General features: G+C 42.2%; 1 long non-coding RNA gene across 2 annotated transcripts in view; it reads left to right on the forward strand.

Moving 5' to 3' along the window:
* LOC142036517 (uncharacterized) overlaps positions 1–21,440 on the forward strand; it is a 344,042-nt gene that overhangs the window by 98,828 nt on the left and 223,774 nt on the right. The window lies entirely within an intron of this gene.

The following is a 21,440-nucleotide window of genomic DNA, read 5'->3' on the forward strand; positions in this document are numbered from 1 at the left end:
ACACAGAATGGAAAAAAAAAAACTATTGAAGAAACGCTATGGGAAACTGTTCTGGGTTATGCGTGCTTTTTGTTTTGATTTTCACCTAATGTTTTAGCAGGTTTTTTACATACACAGTAAAAAAAACCCCAAACAACAACAATAAAAAACAATGAAAGACTTCCCAAACTACTGTTGTTTAATAATTAATTGGGAAGTTCTGCAGTCAAGGTGCTTCAGTCACGTGACAGAAAAAAATGCCTCCCTGCCCCCTTCTCTTTCCAAAGTGAACTTCAGTCGAAGCGTATGTGATGCTACCAGAATGACTTTTTCTGTTTTCTCTGTTACCAGAATCACTTTTCTGAAAGGGAGTGAGAATTCTCACTGGAAACGTTACACCCAGCTCTGAGTGGCTTTGCTGACACTAGTGGGCCTCTTGATTCGTTGAGGTGCTGCTAAGTAGGAATTAAGGCATCAAGCTCTGCAAGACCTTGATGCATGTATTATCTTCCTTGGGGAAAATCAGTAGGGGACTGTTGTGTGAATTGAGTTGGCTACCCCTGTAAAATAAGGGGAACTTCCATTTCAGATGTTCTAGGATACAGGATTACTGTGCGCATGCAGCAGAAACGATGAGACTACAAGAGTTTTTTTTGGACAACTTGCCAATGCGAGGAAAGAGAGTCACTTACTAAAAGCCTTATAAGGCAGGGGAAATGTTACAGACGAGTTGAAAGAGGATGTCTACACGTTAGAAGACGTGATTGTTCAGAGGCAATTTGCTCTCTATTGCTCTGTGTTAGAAAGTTTTGATAGCAGAGCAGGTGTTTCTGGAACCACGAGGCCAATGGAACTGGGACTGAGAACTCGTAACTGTTTATAAATGTAGGATGACAAATACGTAATGGAATTATGTGACACTGTTTGCAAAACAACACTGGATCTAAGAGCTTCTTCCTTTCACAATTTAGTCTTGCTGCATTTTGAAAATGTACCTGAATTTCCTTTGTAAACAGAATTTATTTTTTAGGAGACAGGGAAAACAGGTTGTTGGCTGGTTTGTTTTTATTGTTGGTTTTTGGGGTGTTATTTTGGGGTTTTTTTTTCGTTGGTTTTTTTTTCTTTTTTTTTTTTTTTTTTTAGTAGCTATGTGGCAAACGTTCTTTGTGTGGTCTAATAAATGAGGTTTAACCCAAAAGAGGAAGAAGTCCTTAAGAAGCTATCAGAAGTGCAAACAACAGAGGTAATTCTAAGGGTCACAGTCAAAGAGGAATAAGGGCCATGTACTGATTATACTTGCTTGAGAGAGCGCAGATGCACAAATGTTGGACAGATCACTTCCAATGCCTCTGCACAGACACCGCTGCTATCCATAGACAGACTAAAAAAAGACTTTGAAAGGGCTTCGAGTTACACGCGTGCTCAACTGTTGGGTGCCTGAACATAGGCAAATGTGACAGCAGTACCGGCACACAGGGATATCCCACATGTAGTGTGAGTGTTTGTGGTGACAGTTCATATTGGGTTATACGATGTGAGAACACACAGAGAATGTTGTCGGACAGATTTCCAGGCCCATCATTGCCTCCTTGTAGAAAGAATAGTGTGGGACTTCTGTATAATTGCAAACAAAGTGACAGACGAATGGATGTGACTCTCTAAGCGGATGTCTGTCAAGGGTCTTTCTGTCGGACAGCTCAGTAATGTTTTTCAGGAAGATAGCTTTGTGTTTCTGGGAGAATGGGCTGAAAAATTGAGGGATAATACTGGGAAAAAGAAAATTTTTGTATGGACTTGAGTTTTTTTTTTCTTTGAGGATTTGTGCAAAGCACGTGATTCGCCCAGGTTTCCTGCCGGCATCCTCTGCATATGGTATGAACCAGGCCTGTGCTTGGTTCTTCTGGCACATGCTTATCTGTATTATTGTTGGCCAGTGTTGATGGCTTGTGTCTTCCTTAAAAGAATTAAAAGTGTCTTCAGAAGGACCCATTCCCCTGTGCTTACCAACATGAATCTCTTTAAGAAAGGCACGTATTATATCTGTAACAGAACTGAGAACAGGTAACCCTTTAGGACCTGGAGTGGCAGGCAATATGTTGATTTTATTCTATTCCATGTGAATTAATTGGGATCCAGGTTTTGATGCCAAGTGGGCAAGCTACATCTTGGTCTGAATTTGACGCAAACCCTGGTAATCAGGGCTTAGAGAAATGGGGTTATTTTTGGTTGTGAAAACAGTGATGGTGTAGGAGCTTCGTGATCCTGAAATTCTAGCTGATGCCTGGCGGCACTCACGTGCCGAGAAGATATTCGAGGAGGTAGAAGTTGCCAAATCTTTGGGGTGACTTTGCCAACCTGCAGCGTTGCAGTAAACCGGTCCTTTGGCAAATTCGACAGTAGCGGCTGCTGCAAAACTTACCAGCCTGAGGAGCTGCTCAGATCAGTGAAGGCTCTTGCAGAGCTTTACGTGTTGCTGTCTGAGTAAAAGGACATGGAAATGTCAGAGTATGGCCTAGTAGGCTGAAGGTTGATAGAACAGGGTATTGAATACTGATGCCAAACCAGAAATAACTGGTTTTACCTAGACGTAAGTCAGTGTTTATCTGTGTAGCAGGGTATTGATTTTATGCTTGTCAAAAAGGCAATAAGCTCATGTAAAAACTAATTAGACTTAATGTTAAGACTGAAGAGACTGAAAGACGGTAGAGACGAATAAATTGTGAACTCTATTACTGCGTGTTAGCTACAGGCTATAAAGATTCAAGCAGAAGGTAACACATGCTTCTCTTTGTAAGCATATGACTTCAGCGGACTACTCAGATGCTTAAAGATTAGCATATGCCCAAGTGCTTTGTTGAATCAGGTCTCTCTTAGGTGTGAATCCGAGGTGGTGGAGTATTCGGCGTGGTTTCTCTGTAGCCATAGGCACGAGCTGACTGGCACATAGGGTTTAGAGTATCAGAGAGACCTTGCTGCTGCACGATGTCATCTTATCCACATCTGTGGTACTGATCTTTCCTTCACGTAGAATAGCAGTGGATGGTGACAATTAATTCCATAAGGTGAATGAACAGGATTGTATGTTTCCCATCAAAAGAGCAGCATCTGTTGTTTTTAGCACTTCCCAGAATCACGGGTGTCTTAAATCAAACTAACAGTATATTAAGGTTGTTTGAGGTATTAATACTCCATATTTCCATATTTCTTTTTTTTAAAAAGGACCTTATCTTTACTTTTTCATGCTTCCCTATAGCTGGTGTTCTTTTCCATAGCAGTGACTTGGTAAAGTTTTGTTTCTTACTCCCTTGCCTGTGTCAAATGGTTGTTTCTTTGAAAGCAGAACTCCGATGTAACAAAAGCTTGTGTGCGTGCGTGCGTGTCTGTGAATGGACATACGCAGTACCTGCAGGTCAAATTCAGTGTTCCTGGCTGCTGTAGTAAATTCAGCCCTAAACATGTTATTAGCCTTTGGCTTTGGAAAGCCATATGGCCAACAAATCTGGCCAGAAGCAGACTGAATCCAATTCACAGAAAGCTGGTAAACCTGGATTTGTTGCTGAGAGTGTCCAAATGTTGTCTTTAGTCAGCCAAGAAAATACTAGCAGCCAAACTATTATGATAAAGTAAGACTGATTGCTGTGTTTTCACCTGACAAACACAGGTGATGAATGCAAGCAGTGGCAGAAAACCACTAGCATCTCTTTCAAGTAGTACATGTTTATAGCTCCAAAGAGCGGATCTAATTCTAGTATTCTATCGATCTCATGCCTGCGAGGCTTTTAACTGCTGTCCTCTTTCGTCTGGTGTCTTCCAGAACGGAAGGAGAATCGGCTCAAACTTTGTGCGTAGTGCTCTGTGCAAATGAAAGAAGAAAGCGCTCGTTCCCTGCTAAACAGAGGGGGACTTTGGCATCTAGTATATTAATATTTATGGCAGTGTTGACCAGTGGGGATTGAATTAATGGAACTGGCTGGAATCAGAATGCTTTTGTTTTTCATTTTTTTTATTGAAGGAGATGGAGCTTTAATTGTCATTATGTGTAAATCCGTTCTGTTTAGCTTCATGAGAGAGGGGGGTATTTTTATTATATTTCGCTAGTAAGAGTTACTCGCTTAAGAAGCTTTCAAAATATTAACCAGTCGCTGAAGGTTCTTTGAAGAAAAATATGACTGCTCGTGTAAACAATTAATGGTTGTTAAGCATGGCAGTGTATATTATGACAAACAACACATGCTACATTATGCCAGCTGGTGTAATGATGTGATAATGTCTGACTCATTAACTCTGGCACACAGTTTACGATGCCCTTCTATGACAGGATTAATTGATTCACACATACATTAAAACAAAAATAACTAAACTGAAATTCAGCTGGAAGCCTGGCTTCTCATTTGTCATCAGCCCTGTTGGTGGTTAAAGTCAGTTCGGGCCCAGTGCAGGGGGAGTCGAGGTTTGTCCGTTGACCTTTGTTTTGGCTAGCGGGATCAGCATCTCGTGAGGAGGGAAGGAGTTGCATGAGCAGCGATTTGACTGGACGGTCCCTATGATGGCTTTTAGTGCTTCTGTAACTGTTTTCATCAAATAGGGAAGTTGGAAGGTGAAAATATCAAAGAATTGCAAAGCCATTTTTGCCTAAGGACATAAATGCACAGCCCGTTGTTTACTGTCCTTATAGAGTAAGAGCTAGTTAAATACATTTGTATCGGAGGACTGATTAGCTGTTAGGTTGCGAGTGGGGAATCTTTCCTCAAACGAGAACTTCAAACACACATGTGAAGAAATTCCTGAAGGCTATCTCGAAGTTGTTCAGGCAGTGGGAAAACTGAATTGGAAGCAATTTCATAAAGATGAAATGAAAACGATGATTTAGAAATGGAAATGAAAAACCTTGTGGTGAAGCGACCTGTGACTTACCTGCCTTGATGTTCTCTGATAGGGAGAAACCCAGCTTATGTTTGCTTTTACCCTGTGTCAGTGATTAGCCTGTACCTGACGTGATGAAAAGCAGCTTCAATATTCACTTAGAGGTTTTTTTTTTTTAGACTGTTCTGCTTGTAATGTGTACCTGGTCTAGGAGCCACAGCAGAAGCAAAGGTGTTGGAAGTAGCGAACAGGACTGTGTTCTCCATTTTGCTCATGCTGTAACGTTGGGTTGCTTAATATCTAGCAGTCCAACAAGTTGTATAAGATCTGTGAGTTTTAGCATAATGTGCGTAGTGTGTAGTGCTAACGTGTCAGTATGTCACTCGTGGCAATTAGTAGATAAAAGGGTGTAGATTTCTCAAACCCCAAAGATGTTTCTAATGATGAAATTGGAAGATGCCTTGCTTATTATTATACAGTACAGTCAATTTTATTTTTTTCAAGATGATGCATGTAACTAGGCTTGGAAAAATTATGTAATCTACATGTTTCCATTTGACAGGTCTCTTAAAGGGCGACAGAAGGGAAAGAAGAAGTTATTTACTCATACTGAGTAATACATTCAGTTGTCCAACTGAGTAAGAACTTGCAGCAGGAGGAAAAGTAATAGGGCTTACCTGTGTGCTAGGACTTGTTGGCAAATGGACAAAAAGGAGAGAAAGCAGGGGGTAAGTGCAAAAACTGTCTGGTAGCTTGAATGAAGCCGCAGGTCTTAATTGAAGGTTTAATTTAATTTGTAGCTTCTTCCTGGCCTCCCAAAAGAGTGGAAGGCCTTGCTAAAGTAAATGTGATCTGAGAAAAGAGACTAATCAAATTACAAATAATGAAAAAATTCTAGGGAAGAAGCAGCATAATCCAGTAAACTTTACGCTGTTTAAGAAATAAAGGCGGCTGAATCTTAATGTTCAGCATGTACTTAATTTTCACTTTTTAAAGAGGTTCCCCTCGTTTGGGGTACGATATCCTTAAGTGGTTCGTTCCTGCAGCAGAAAGTGGTGTGTTCAGATGCTCTGTTTCTGCAGAGAGGGGTATGGTGAAGGGGGTATGTGCCAGCGCAGTCACGCGGAATAGATGCTTGAGCTTTGCTGCCGGGAGCTGGGACATGGGTGAGACCTGGCTGCCCCAGTTGCTGTTTCGCTCTTGATAAACGTCCATGGGTGTCAGTGAAACTTTCTGAAAGCTCAGAAATGGGTCCCTAGCTCCAGAATAGTTTCCTAGGAGCTTCATGTGCTTACTGGATAATAGACTTATACTGTGGCAAAGTATAATCTAGAAGTGAGTCTAATAGAAAATCTCTATCATGGGCATTTTTATGGAAAAATGTTTCCTGACTGAAACAGTTTGATAAAAAGGCTCCCCCTTCCACTGAATATTTAGTGTTAGTTGGTGGGGTGTTTTTTTTCCCCAGCTTAAGGAAAACAGACATATTTTACACTTCAGCCACCTCCCCTGCCTCTAATTATCTCTGAAAATGAAATATTTTGATTGGGGCAGGTTAGTTTTTATCCCTGTGCTTTTTTCAGCTGGGATGCTAGCATGACAGTGTTCTTGATGATGTGCTACTTGTTTCAGTGTAATAGGGCAGGTGGTGTTACTTCCAGATATTTTTCAGCTAGCTGTCTGACCTTATGGAGGTTGTTGGGAGCGTAGAGCAGTCAAATTCCATTTGAAATGAACTACTGTTGTGGTATTTTTGAATGGAGTTACTTCAGGTTTTGCCCAGTATATTTCCACTTAGGCTTTGTGCTTTAAGGAACTGTCAGAACATCCTCCAAGCTCTGAGCAGTCTTAGTCATAAGGTGTTGGATCCTGTAGTTCTGATGACCCATGTGGTTTTTTGTTCATATCACTGGATATTAGTGGAAGATGGCTGGCTCAGCTGGTGTCGACGCCCTTGAATATGATGACCTGAAGAAGTCTTGGAGTCTCTGTCTTGGTGAATTCTTTGTGCAAGTTTGGACTGAGTGTTATGAGAGCACTCACATGGCAAGTCCAGGGTAAGAAGAGGATCAGGCCCAGTCAGCATGGGTTTATGAAAGGCAGGTCCTGCTTGACCAACCTGATCTCCTTCTACGACCAGGTGACCTGCCTAGTGGATGGGGGAAAGGCTGCGGATGTTACCTACCTTGACTTCAGCGAGGCCTTTGACACTGTCTCTCATGGCATACGCCTTGAGAAGCTGGCGTCTCATGGCTTGGATAAGTGTACTCTTTGCTGGGTGAAAAACTGGCTGGATGGCCGAGCCCAGAGGGTTGTGGTGAATGGGGTGAAATCCAGTTGGCGGCGGGTCACAAGTGATGTTCCCCAGGGCTCGGTGTTGGGCCCTGTTGTGTTTAATATCTTTATCGATGATTTGGATGAGGGGATTGAGTGCACCCTCAGCAAGTTTGCAGACGACACCAAGTTGGGAGGCAGGGTCGATCTGCTCGAGGGTAGGGAGGCTCTACAGAGGGATCTGGACTCGATGGGCCGAGGCCAATTGTATGAAGTTCAACAAGGACAAGTGCCGGGTCCTGCACTTGGGTCACAACAACCCCATGCAGCGCTACAGGCTTGGGGAAGAGTGGCTGGAAAGCTGCCCAGCGGAAAAGGACCTGGGGGTGTTTGTTGACAGCCGGCTGAATTTGAGCCGGCAGTGTGCCCAGGTGGCCAAGAAGGCCAACGCCATCCTGGCCTGTATCAGAAATGGTGTGGCCAGCAGGAGCAGGGTGGTGATCGTCCCCCTGTACTGGGCACTGGTGAGGCCGCACCTCGAGTCCTGTGTTCAGTTTTGAGCCCCTCACTACAAGAAAGACATTGAGGTGCTGGAGCGTGTCCAGAGAAGGGCAACCAAGCTGGTGAGGGGCCTGGAGCACAAGTCTTATGAGGAGCGGCTGAGGGAGCTGGGGCTGTTTAGTCTAGAAAAGAGGAGGCTGAGGGGAGACCTGATCGCTCTCTACAACTACCTGAAGGGGGTTGTAGTGAGGCGGGTGTTGGTCTCTTCTGTCAGGTGGCTGGAGATAGGATGAGAGGAAATGGCCTCAAGTTGAGGCAAGGGAGATTTAGGTTAGATATTACGAAAAATTTTTTTACTGAGAGGGTTGTCAGACATTGGAATAGGCTGCCCAGGGAAGCGGTTGAGTCACCATCCCTGGAGGTATTCAAAAAGCGAGTAGACGGGGTACTTGAGGGCATGGTTGATGGTTGGACTCGATGATCTTGAAGGTCTTTTCCAACCTAAATGATTCTGTGCTTCTGACCCTAACATCTACTTGTGCTAGGTTACAGAATAGGAAACCAATTTATTCACTGTCCCTAGATTATTTCTCTCTGCTGGTTCTCCTCTTTTTGTTCTGAGTTTGCATTGCATTTACAACAGTGGTCTCTTGTCTACAATTGGGCAGTATGCCAATATGAAGGATAATAATAATTTATTTATGATTCTGAAGGTAAAAGTAATTGTAATTATAGGCAATATTTGGGCCTTTTGAAGTATATTGGGCACTGAATAATTTTAGCAGCACAGTTTCACATGTACTAACTTTCCCCACCAATGGCTTCTGATACCTGAGGTGTTTCAGGCGTTCCTACCCTATGCTCTGGCCTGGACTGTAGACAAGTCCGCAGGGAGATAAAATCCCTGGTTAAACACGAAGTCCTCTCCTATGGTTTCAAGTTTTGCCACACTCACTCTGTGCAGTCATTTTTTCTTTAAGAGGCTGTCATGTCTAAGTGTGCCTCAGGTTTGGATGTTACATCTAAATGCAGAGAGAACCCTCAATAGCCCTAGGGTGGGCTCATGTTAATTTTATTGGAATCTCTCCAGGCAACTGGAGCACTGAGCTACTGTTGAGTTATCAGTTTACACTTACCAGAGCTGAAAGCTGAGGCTACGCACTAACCTGGCATCCCAGTGACTTGTCACAGTTACCTGATGTGACATGGCCGACCGCTACAAATGTATCTTACTCTTTTACCCAACACATTCTTTTGGAGACTTCCCACTACCTGTATTGAACTGACAGGTTAGTGTGCAAGAAACAAATTGCAGCACAGCATGGACTCGTGAACTTGAGCCACTGTGCAGAACGGTAGCTGCTCTCCTCTCTTGGAAGTTAAATACTCCCCATAAGGATGTCACCGTTCTGCTCGTTTTCTTTGCTTTGAGGATGTTACTCTACAATGAGGCATGGTTTATTGGGGGTGGCGGGAAGTTGACTGGATGATGGTAATAGTTTGACCTAAAAACCCAGCTGAGATCAAGGCCTCGCAGTTTTTAAGTGCACAATGAAAACTGTTTCTGCCTGGAAGAGCATACAGTCTTAAGTGGGTAAGGAGAAAAAGGAGGAGAGGGCATTCCAACCCAAATAATTCCGGGGAGTCTGGCAGAGATCCAAGATATTTTCCATAACTGGTGTACCTTGAAACGGCATTGAAGAAAACTTTCAAGTGTTTGGCCAGAACAGTGCTGTGTTAGTGTCTGTGTGAACCTTCACCATAAATATTTGCAGTTTGCTTTATCATGAGATGTGTGAATTTTAATGGGCTTATAAATCAGGTGATATACTTCAGTTCAGGGTTCAGATGACCATGATTCTTTCGGTCTGGTTTTCAGAAGAAATTATGATTACGAATAAATAAATAAAAATTATAAATATTGCCTGGCGCTCAAGTGAGAAGGCTTATTTACCTGGAAGTCTGTTGGACAAAGCAACCAGTGGGATGTTGGCAGAGTGCTACCACAAGACAGGGAGACAGCAGAGACTGTTTTAAGTGCTTAACTATTTACTGTGTAACTATTTGCTTTTTAGCTGATTCTAATACTGACATTAACGGACTAGGGAGAGTGATTGTTAAATGTATCAGAACAGCTTTTGGAAACGTGATCATTAAAGTCTCCTTTGGCTGTTCATACGTCTCCTGTTATGGGCGAGATGGAGTCTGTCAAATTGTTGCGTTGTCCCCTTAGGAGCTCTGCAAACCAGAGACATTTGAGGATACGGTTTTTACTGCTCATCTGAGTAGCCACGAGGTACCCAGATTTTTCTGTAGTTAGATGTGATTAAATGCAGAACATGCCCCCATTGCCTATCCTCAATATAGCCACATGATGTAGCAAACTTGTTTGTGCATGTGGAGAGTCATCCGAAGCACCGAAGTCATTAATGTTTTTCCTCCGGCACACAAGAGTTTCCAGTTTGTTGAGAGCCCTCGAGTTTTTCTCTGTGAACTGGATTGACCTTACTCCTTGCAAACTTGGGGGTCCCGAGTGTTGCCGTTAGTTAAGGTAGGGGTCCAGGAGCAGACTGTGCCCTACAATGAGTCCAGAGGAATTCCAGACATCTGTGTGTGTCGGAGCATGCTGTAAGGGTTGGTGGAACGCAAGTCAATGCTCAATGATCTACAAGTACAACTTAATCGGCATTTGTAGTTAGCTGTATGTTTGCAGCTGAAAACAAGCACTGTATTTTCATACCACAGGATCATTGCTTTAGACAAGGACACAGTCACACAGGGTGCTATTGCAGAATGGAATATATGTGTGTGTATGTGTGCACGCATACTTGTACAGTTTTGTTAGCATATCTGTAAAGTATTACTAGTAATAGAAGTGAGTATTCTGCATCATGCAATATGCTAATGACCAAGAAAGTTTTACAGGCAACCTTAAATAAAATATGCCCCCCTGTAATTAGAGTTTTTTTGCCCGTGAGGGTCTAAGGTGGCACCTGTTATCAACTAGTACCAGAGGAAAAGTATTTCTAGGGCTTGCAGTAAAGATTGAGAAGAAGATTAATTTCAGCTAAAGGAAATGTCTGATGATGATGGAAAGATAACAATCACCAATAGAGGAATAATGGATCACATAATTAAGTCAGTTATCACATGATGAAAAGGTGATCCTTGGGCTATAGGAAAGCACAGACGGGTTTCTGCTATTTTTGAACGTCCTGGAACGCTACTGAAGAGCAGTCCTCTCTTGGGGCTCTGCTATGTGGAGTTCAGTGTGCTGAGCTGACAGGAATGAGTTGGTGGCATGCCACTGTGAAGGAGGACATCTCTGCATGGGAGTAAGGCGCTGTCTTGGCATCAGGACCGAAGCGTTAAGGCCACAGGAAACTGGGAGAAAGACTTAAGGGAGATCATGTGCTGGAAACTTCCTTACACTGTGGTACAGCTAGAAGGGTGAAACTGTGCTTATGTTTGTTATACACACAATGATTTATGGCAAGAGACGCCAGCTGATGCTGTAGGTAGACAGCGTAGTGCTGCTGGTCCTTTTTCTGAAGCACAGGAGCTATTTTTTCGTTGTTTAACTCATTGAGGTTATTTTAATTGTGCAGCAGACATTTGAGAATGATTTGTGTACCTGGACTTCGCCTCAATCTGATGTGAAGTTAATGCTTAAGGTAGAGTTTTTTTAGGAAAAATTGGCAGCCCTGGTGGCTTGAAATTTTTCAAAGAGGATTCTGTATTGTTTGTGTGCTGGTTAACTGTGTGTATTAATAATAACTTAGACTAGAACCAGCTTCATGCTCTCCATTTGGAATGCAGAGTCACATCTGGGCCCTGTCAATATCTCCTACTGCTGCCTGAAGGTGTGCCACTGTAGGAAGAGTTGGTTAGGGGTGTGAGGAGGGGAGACAACTTTCTGCATATTGTTGTGTAGTCAAGGAGACAAGAGATGCAGGAGTGGGAAATACCATAATATTTTTCTCATTGCAGTGGTGGAGTTGAAAAAGTAGAAGCTGAGGCCGGTTACACATGACATGCTGAGCTGGTTCATTTAAGACGCACCACACTTGAAGGGGCTGTAAGAGTTACCTTCTCCGTTTGCCTCCCACGACTTAGGAGGATGTTCAGGTGTCTAGACATGTTTCCTGATCAGTCTTAGCTCTCACCAACCCAATAGTAAGATACGCTTACCAACCCGCTAGTGTCAAATGCTGCTTTAGAGAGGAGAAAGAAAAAAAAAAAAAAAAAAAAGTGTGTGTGTGAAAAATTAAAAAATAGCATCCGGAGCTGCTAGGACAGTAATGGACTATAATGTATGCTAAACATAGAGGCCAAGCGCTGTGGGCAATTTCTCCACTGCTCATATAAATCACATGGTAAAGGTTTTACTGGGAACTGAAGTGGATATTTAAATATTCCCCAGGTTAAGTTTATTCATTTTGTTTTGATTGAAACAATCAGAAAAGATTGTGTGGCTGTAATTTCAACAGGAGGTTAAAGTAGGTGACTGACCGAGTTGTGATCGTATTTACTTTAGACCTCAGTAGAGAGATTACTCATAGGGATCTTATTAGGCTGCATGATTAAAAAGGAAAAAGAAAAAAAAAAAAAAAAAGGCAGCAGCAACAAATTTTCAATATCTAACACATATAGTGGCTGCATAATGTTGCATCTAGATGGATGATAGTTTAATTTAATGTTTAGTCTTATGCATGGGCTTACTCAGACAAACAATTGCTTGCTCCCAGGGGATTATGGGCATTAATATCAAAATGATAACACAAACATCAGAGCCATGCACAAACAGAGAGCTGGAGGATTCAAAGCAGCCTGGTCCTCATAGGAGCTGAGTTATTTGGTTGATCTCACTGTAACTTTTACTTCTTGAGAGAAAAGAGAGGCTTTAATAGCTGTAGTATTCCCTGTGCCTGTAGGTGAAACTGAAGACTCGAGCTAGGCTCCTGCAGAAATCCCTGACAAGATTTGCACAGTACACCTTGTCCTTCAGTTAAACTAACAAGCTGTGGGCTCTGACTGCCTTCACGTACCTAACTGGTATTTCAGTTAGCGCTCATCTTCTTTCCGCCCTACCCCTCATGACCCTTCTTTCTCTATCCATCGACTTTGACTTCTTGAAAATTGAAAGAGCTGCCCAAGAAAGTGTTGCAGGGGAATAACGTGGTCCTGCCTAGCGATTGGTGCACATGCAGACAACACACACTGACATTAAATGATGGTGTCTCACAATGTGCATGTAATGAGGCACCATCATCATAATTTAACTGTAGTTCTGCTTAGTGGCAATATAGAGAAATTATTAATTAACCAATTTTATAATAGAATATACAGAGGCGATGTAGTTGCCTAGAGGAGGAAGAGAGGGCTGTAATTTGCTGGTATCAGATGAATTATGTTAGGAAAATGAGCTTCAAAAACTGCAGGAATGGAGAGGAAAAGGATATGGCTGTCATCGTTGTGGGTTGTTTTTTGGTGTGTTTTTTTCTGATTTGCTAACGATTATTGTATGTCCATCCTTAAGGTCATTTGTGATGTGTCCCATGCTGAGAATTATGACCAGCAGCAAGAAATGAGGAATTAATTTGTTTTAAATGATACTACACATTATCAGGAGAGAGACTGCATTTTCAGCCACCAAAATGATTCCTAATGACAAGCTTAATCCTTCTATCAGACGCAGATGCGCAGAGCGCCATGCAGTTTTGAGCATCGGCTACTGTGTGCGGGGATAAAACACAAGTCGGAAAAAGAAGAAAATCCTGCAAACCCCGATTCCTGTCCAACCATCCTGTTTTAACTTTGATTATCAGACCATGTTAGGATATAGCTGTACACCATGTTCAGCCACAGATGAAGTGAATGCAGTTACAGTTTACTTCCAAGGAGTTGCCTGTATTTGTATTGATATATAATTTACTTGCTAGCTTAAGCTGGTTGAAGAGCCTGATGCCACACCTGTATAAGGCAGGGGCAGGATTCCTGCTTGGGCAATGTCAGAAGGACCAGCCGCAGCCCTGGCTTTAGTGCTGAGGAACCACTGCTGTCCTTAAACATGTGCTTGGTTGTCTTGCTGAATCGGTGCCATCAGAGAAAAGAAGGCGAATGCTCTTGTTCTCATGGGTCAGTGGTAATTCACTGCTGCGTTGTATTAGTTCAAATTGCTGTGAGGGATTTCATAACTAAAACTTTGTTGTAACTGAAGAAGGTGGTGTTAATCCACTCCAGGAAGAGCAATGTGCATACAGTAATGCTACTACAAAGAGAGTGCTCTCTTCAGTCGTAGTTTTAGTTTGGTTATATTGGAGACTTCCTTTTTGTTTTGTTACTTTGCATCTTTTTCGTGGTAAAACCTAATGGCTTTACTCATCCATATGATGGAATGGAGAAGGGCTGTGGGTTTAGAAGCTTGGGGTGTTTTTGCTCGGTTGAGTATGGCTGTGTGCCATTTGGTTAATGAAGGCCAGAATGTATTCTTCATCACGTGGACTCTTCCAAGTGTGACGAGATATTGCTCTCCAACACATGCTCCATTCCCACTACAAATTCTTGCTCCTCTTGCAGGATGTTTTCCCATTGTTCGTGCTGCTCATACTCAGACCAAGTGAATGTAGTACTCCAGCATGTCGTGAAGTCTCCTCATCTTAGAAAGCAAGTAGAAAAGCTGCAGACAGTTGAATTCAGATGAATTCGGGAACATAATGAAATTATTTTCTGATCCTTTATGTTGGATTTCACACATTATAAATTGAAAACTGTTGCCACTCAAGAGGACTAAAATTCCCTGAGTAAAGCTCCCCGTTGAGTTCCTTCAGCTGTGTGATAAGATGTGTGTAAGGGAAGAATGAAAAGCACCTACGCTACAGACTTCAAGTAGGTGGTATGAATATGCTCTGTGGAACATAGTGGCTGCAAAAGGTCTGAGTCCCTTTGTTTGAATTGATGTTAAATAGACCCAGAGGAGCTGTGGAGAGGAGACCAAGATGATTTCTAGGGTGCTGCTTTGATCCTCTCCCAGTAAGGTAAATGAACTGTGGGAAACAGACAATTTTAAGAGCTTTACCCTTGTGCTTGTATTTCTAAAGGATTAATTGAATTAATGTCTTAGGAAGAAGCACAGTGCTAGAATGACACCAAACCAGATTAATTTGTTGAAACATCTCACTGAGTCACTGGAGATATTTTGCAAAAGTGGAAGATGCAGCTTTGAAAGCAATGTGGGGATATAAATGAAAGGACATGTTTTCCAGATGGTTTATCAGGGGAAGGTGGGATGTCTGATCACTTCTTTCTCAAATACCTGGAGACAAAACTCTCTCGTGTTGGGTTTTCCTTTCCGGGTGCTTGCTTTGAGAATTCTGTCATAGAATACTGATGTTCTCTTACCACTTACCACATTGGTCCAGTCACACGAAGATGTGCTCCTAGCTACAGCTGAGAATGCAGTAAGGATCGAGGGGATTTCACAAAGGATTATTTTTTTGTCCTGTCTGAATGAAAGCTGCTTTGAAGACGGGTGATGTGGTGGTATGCCGGAATGAAGATAAAATATAAGGAGAGCCTAAACTGCCATGTATTTTAAAAATGAAGGCCGCAACATTATCAAATAGTTTTGTATTTTTTTTGTAAGAAACGAGTACTGAGAGTACGGGGTGGCTTACTGACTCTCAGTTATTTGAATCAGTAAGCAGACGTGATACTGCAGCATGAAGACACTCTAAATGATAGAGCGCTCCTGCTGTGAACCCAATGAAGAGGGAAATACAGAGATCAAGCTGTGTGATTATGAAAGGTACATATCTCTGATGGGGGTTCGTTAGGGTGTAAAAAAGACTGTAGCTTATATACATCACACAGTTGAGGAATGAAAGCCCCACCAGCGACCGCTCACAGCGCTCCTCAGATGTCCCTTTTGTCAGGAGGTGAGGCAGTGCAGCACAGGAAGTTGGTGTCGGTCCATCGTATCGGCTGAGACCTGCCAAGCCACGCTGTTGGGATTGACTTGGTGTGGTAACGTAGATTGCGCCAGGCGATGCTAATGCAGAGCCTGAAGTCTCATATTCCTTCCAAAACATGCACACATCAGTGAGGGGCAATAGAAAGTTGTCAGAGTGCTCTGCTTCACGCGTTTTCACAGCCAAGAGCCGAGGAGTCTCATCAGGTCTCTTTAATGTGGACAATTTCAAGGGAGGGAGCTCATCTGTTCTGGTAGTCTAGATTGACATGGACTAGACTGAAGATAAAGCTTTCAGTTCTTCCTAATGATTTGTTGAAGTAGCAGATGTAAGCAGGAAAGTTAGCTTTAAGAGAGGGGACAAAATAAACAGGATGAGACAGGAGGGCGGCTCAAAAGACAAGGAAGATTTTTGTATGTAAAAATGTATGTTTTATTGGAAGTTTCTGATAACACTTAAATGGAAGAAGAGGGAGTGTTTTCCCCCTTGTACAGTGGATGTCATTGCCAGTGAAGTAACCAATAGGGATTGATGTTTCTTTTGTCCTGTTGACTTAGTTTCAATGGTAGCCCCTTCCTAATGTTGAAGATGAAGAACATTTTCTGTGTGTCAAAAAACCCAAACAACCAAAAAGCCAACACAAAATATCAACCAACAAACAAAACCCACAAACGAACAAACAAAAAAACCCCACCAAAAGACTGAAACAAAACCACACCAAAAACCCCAAACTAACTAACTTGCAATTCCCTGGTTGAATGAATGAACGTGTAAGGTAATATAGACTTAGTTAAAAAAAATGCTTGCATTTCAGTATGTAATGGAAAAGGCCTATCTTACCGCAAGTTTCATGGCTGCTTGTTTTGGCGCAGAGTGAAATGCTTGTCTCTCTACATCTTATTCCACAGAATAATTTCTTCCCCTGGTTTTTACCCAACTTTGGCTTTGAGCAATACAGGGACTCTACCGATTGAACTGTTTCAAATCCATCATGCTGACTGCACAACAGTAGCACGCTTCTGATTGCGTAATAGCAATTACTTACGAATAATTATGTACAGGTTGATGGAATATACAGTGAGTCTATTAGGAAATGCAGTTTGTCCATTTTTGGAGGTAAAGAGATAAGAGGAAAAAGTTGTTTCTTAGGTTTAAGAAGTACTGAATAAAGGATGCATGGCTATTGATAGAGTAGCTACAGCTGTGACCTGCAGTTACATGTATGCAGATGTTAAGCAGAATAGTCAACTGTTTGTAAGCTTTAGCAAAGTCCTCAGTGGCTGTTGTTTTAACATAGTTTTCATTAAGATGTCCAAGTGTTCTTGTCATTACAGCTTGTTTGAACTGCTTCCAACCTGCAACAACTTTTGGGTGTAGCTCTTAAGTTTTTGTTTAAGTTAGAAATAATGTTGTACTCTAGAGAATTTCCCTTAATTTTTGCTTCTCTGTGACACAGGAGCAGGTAAATATTGCAGGAAATAGGCTAGTGGTGTTTCTTAGGCAGACCATTCCTACAGTTTTGTACCGGGGCTGCCTCAAGGTAGTGTTGTTTGTCCTTGCCATGAAATGTTGAGTGACTGAAGAGTGGTGTTTTCAGAAAGACCTGCGTTAAGCCTCATTGGCTGTTGGCGTGATTGTTCCGAACTGCCCGGTGTCCCATAGTTTGCTGTTCCTAGAGCAGTCAAAGCAAGATATGTATTGGAAAAAGGGGCTATTTATGCAGGTGTCTAAACATGTGCTTACTAAATTTTCTGCTTTTGGTTTTGAATATCTTCACCTGAATTGCATGCTGCTTTGTTTCCAGCAGTGTGCAGAGAAATGGTGATGGGCTACAATAGCTTATCAGGCTCGTATTGTTTATTTATTGTAAACCACAGCTGTCTGTTGAGTGCCGGCTCGTGACTGACAAACAAATGAGTTTACCCTTCATCTATTTGAAAGTGATACTGAGAAACTCCGCATACCGTATTTTAATTTTTGTGTCCTTCTTTGTCATTTTCCCAATGAAAATTACCCCGGCACTGATCTCAATGTTAATGTATTCCTGCTTACATTTGACTTCTGAATATGTTATGGCTAATTATCATTACACAGGACGAGAGATCAGAGCCCTGACTGAGGTGCTTGGTATGGGAACAAAAGGAGGCCAACTCTGCATCTTGGCACGGGGCCCAAAAATTGTGACTGAGCATCTTGAAACTGGTGGAGTCTGGGGAGACAAGGGGGGCTTGTTGCCTTTTTTTTTTTTTCCTAGTTTCATTTTATTATTTTTTATGAACTGGGGGAGGGGCCAGGATGGGGCTAAAATTTCCCCTTGAACATGATGTCAATATGTTGGCATGTCTCCTTTTATTAAGATGCTATCCAACTGATAACAAGTCCTGCTGTGTTTTACCAACATAAAAAATTAGACTGGAGACCAGGGAGCGGCAGGTGGCTTTTGGCACCAAGAAATAATCACACTTGATGTGGAAAGTAAAGTAAAAGGAGCCATCTGTTCACTGCAGGAGGACGTGAAAAATCACATTAACATATTGTCACTAACATCATGAAATACACAGTTAATAATAAATTTAGTTATCATGGCAAGCTGCATTGGATGCTTCCTTAGAAAAAGTATTGTGTGGAAGATGTGCTTGCTCACATCCTCTTATTGAGATATATCCTCTTCTGTGTGGAAGTCCAAACCCCACCATTTGTCGCCGCCTGTGTGAGCAGATACGTGTCTCCTCTGCTGGGAGCGCGAATGGCTTTTCAGAGTTCCTCTTCTGCCTTTGCCCTTTCATCTGCTGTGCTTGTTTCCATCCTTGTTTCCTGACTGCTGGGCAAGCACATGAAATCGTTGAAAAGGGAGGAACTGGAAATGCAACGTAAGGAAGGGAATGAAAAGTCTAGAAAAAGGGTGGAGTCACATTAGGTGTATTTGCAGTGAGTGCTGAAGGTCCGCTCTAATGTCTACCTAAGTCCTTGGTAAGCTTTTCTTTTGGTTTAATTGGTGTTGGATTAGACTTGTGATACCAAAGGTGTTTTTGATGGGACCTCATTGCTTCTTTTTCTTGTGGCTGCATGCATTATCAGTTTCATGAGAGATGCATGTAGCCTGCAAAATCACCCCTTAAGTCGGGAAACCTTTTAACCTCTTTTCCCTCTTCCACGTACTAGGGTCTGCAAACTTCCTGTGCCCAGAGTGTCTGGGGCGGCTGTGTGCTAAACTAGGAACCAACTGTCCCACCTATGGTTTTCTGACAAATGCCTTCAGGAAGGTAGCGCTGACTTAAATCAAGGCAGCTGAAAATGTGAAACGAAGCATAACGAGGATGTCCTCTTTTTACTCTTAAGAAACACTTTTGGTAAAAATGTACTTCAACGGTGTCGTTCTACTCTGTGTACGGTGTACCTCAAATTTCCGTCTGGGTTGTGTTTGAGCTTCACATGGATCACACAGAAAGATTTAGTTCTTTAGTCATCTCTGCAAAAACTCACAATCTCTGAGGATGAAGCTGGTTCCTCCTTTCCTGTACATCGATCCTAATAAAAGAGGATTTTAATTATGCTCCCTCCAACCTGTGTCACTCTGTTTCCAGACTGGAATGAGAATTGAAATAGTACACAATTATCAAAAGAGCTAGCAATAATAGCTTAGCAGTGTATAGTTGAAGGAGAGAGACCAAATGAACTACCTTGGGTCATACATTGCAGGTATCTGTTGTTTAACTACTTAATGAGATTTGTGCCTAGATGAATGTTACAGGAACTGGTGGGAATTTATTTTTTTTTTTAATACCTTGGAAAAGCCTTTTTAACCCAATGGCAGCTTCTCAAAGAGGAGGCAGAGGTTCATGTCAGGAATTTAGAAAGCTTTTTCCCCCTCAGAGCGATAGTCCTCTTCACATGGCTTTATTGTTGCTAGCGAAAATACAGAGGCAGAAATCAATTAATTACACTGTCTGATATCTTGTCTGCATCGGAGTTGAGTTGTCTGTCACTATTTACCCACGTCGCTGACTAATTCTGCAGATGTCTCAACACGGGACCATGTTATAGGCAAGTCTCTCTGTCAAAACCAGTATTTCATACGAAAGTAAAGAAAATGGTTTTGAAAGATTAGATCATGAAATGATATGAATGGCGTAAGTACCTGAAATAGAAATGGGGCAATGGGTTATAGGCATCTTCAGAGTTCTCATTCTTGCTCGCTATCTCGGGCCAGATGTTTTTGTGACTTAAAAAATGGCTTACTCCATGCCATGGGAAAGTTGACTGTCATTTCCTGTCCACCTAATCAAGACTTCACCCAACAGTATACCCAGCAATTCATGAATTAGCATTTTGGTGGTGCAGCATTGTCTTCTCACTTGCTAAGTGTGCTTTATATTGTAGCGGAGATGGTTAGTAGCTCTTAAAAAGATGTCTGCAGTGTCTTTGGTAACAGTTGTGCATTTGTGTGTGCCATCCAGAGTGCTTGAGCTTAAAGGAGGTAAGAACTGCTTATTCAGGAATACCCAGAGCTGTTTAACAAAAAATTACATTTTGGAAAGACTATAGACGTGCAGGTGTCAAGGCTCTAACTACTAAGGAGTAATATGATGTCCTCGTAGCTGCCTGTTGTTAAGCTTCTTCCAGCTGTTTCTGGATCACTTGGTTTGTCTGGCATTTTGAGATGGGGCATTGGGTTAGCTGGATACCACTTGATGCAGCCTGTTTTCCTTGCTGTGCTCCCTGGTAGCGTTGTCAGAAGGCTTGCTGCTTTGCTTTCTGCATGGGTCGTCGTAGCATTCGAGGGATTTGTAAGCACTAATAGAGCTAGGTCCTCACAACCTCCCATGAAGCAGGACATAGTGATATGCTCATTTAAACAGATGAAGATTGAAGCCTGGAAAGAGCAAGCAACACCCACATGCAGGCAGTCTGGGGCAGAAACAAGTATTGAATATAATTAATGTCAATCAACCTGGCCTTATGGAAAATAGATCTTGTCAAATGAACTTGATATCTTTTTTGATGAGATTGAGTCTGGCTGATAGACTTCTCTTGGTACTGAATGATATTTTGATTAAGAAACTGAAATGATGCAAAATTATCACACAACACATTACTAAATGGATTAAAAACTTGCTAACTGTGAAGTCTTAAAATGCAACTGTAACCAGGTTATCAGTGTTGAGCAGGTGTGATTCTAATGATATCCTGCAGGAATAGCTTTTTAGTCGTCCGCTGCTATACCTCATTATTCTCTATTACTGACATAGAAGAAAATACACTGCAACTCTTAGCGATGACAGGAAGATGTCTGGAGCGTTCAGTAGCAGAAGGGGCCGCTTGCTGATGCAGAGCCACGCGGCTTTTTGTGACGGGAGGAAACCGTTTCCTCCTTTGTGTGAAGAAACACCAAGCCATGAGTTTGAGAGCAAAGAGCACGGGCCCTGCTTGTAGTGTGGGAGAATCTTTTTTGGAAAGCAGTGACTTGGAATAAGCATCGGGGGGGTCACAGTGACTAAACAGCTAGAGGTGAGTGAGGCTCTAGCTGAAGATGCTATTAGAGTTCTTGAAAGGCACTAAGGAATCAACAGCTATACAGGATTTAAGTATTTCTGTGCCCAAAAAGACTTGTGACTGCTTTTTTTTTAAAGGGCGTGCATGGTTCTGGGGCTAGCTATTCTAGTAGTCGTGTGAAACTTAAGGGAACTTGAAGAAAACTGTGAAAAGGACCTAAAAATTGAATGAGATCTCTCCTGGGAAAGTCGCACGCTCTATTGAAATCACGAAGGGAGAAAGCTGAGGAGAGGTTGGAATAGCAGCCAGGGGCTTGGGGACTTGGGTAATAAAAAGCGCTTCAGTAAAGAGACATAAACC

The sequence above is a fragment of the Buteo buteo genome, chromosome 1 (assembly GCF_964188355.1).
Source record: "Buteo buteo chromosome 1, bButBut1.hap1.1, whole genome shotgun sequence".
Taxonomy (NCBI): Eukaryota; Metazoa; Chordata; class Aves; order Accipitriformes; family Accipitridae; genus Buteo; species Buteo buteo.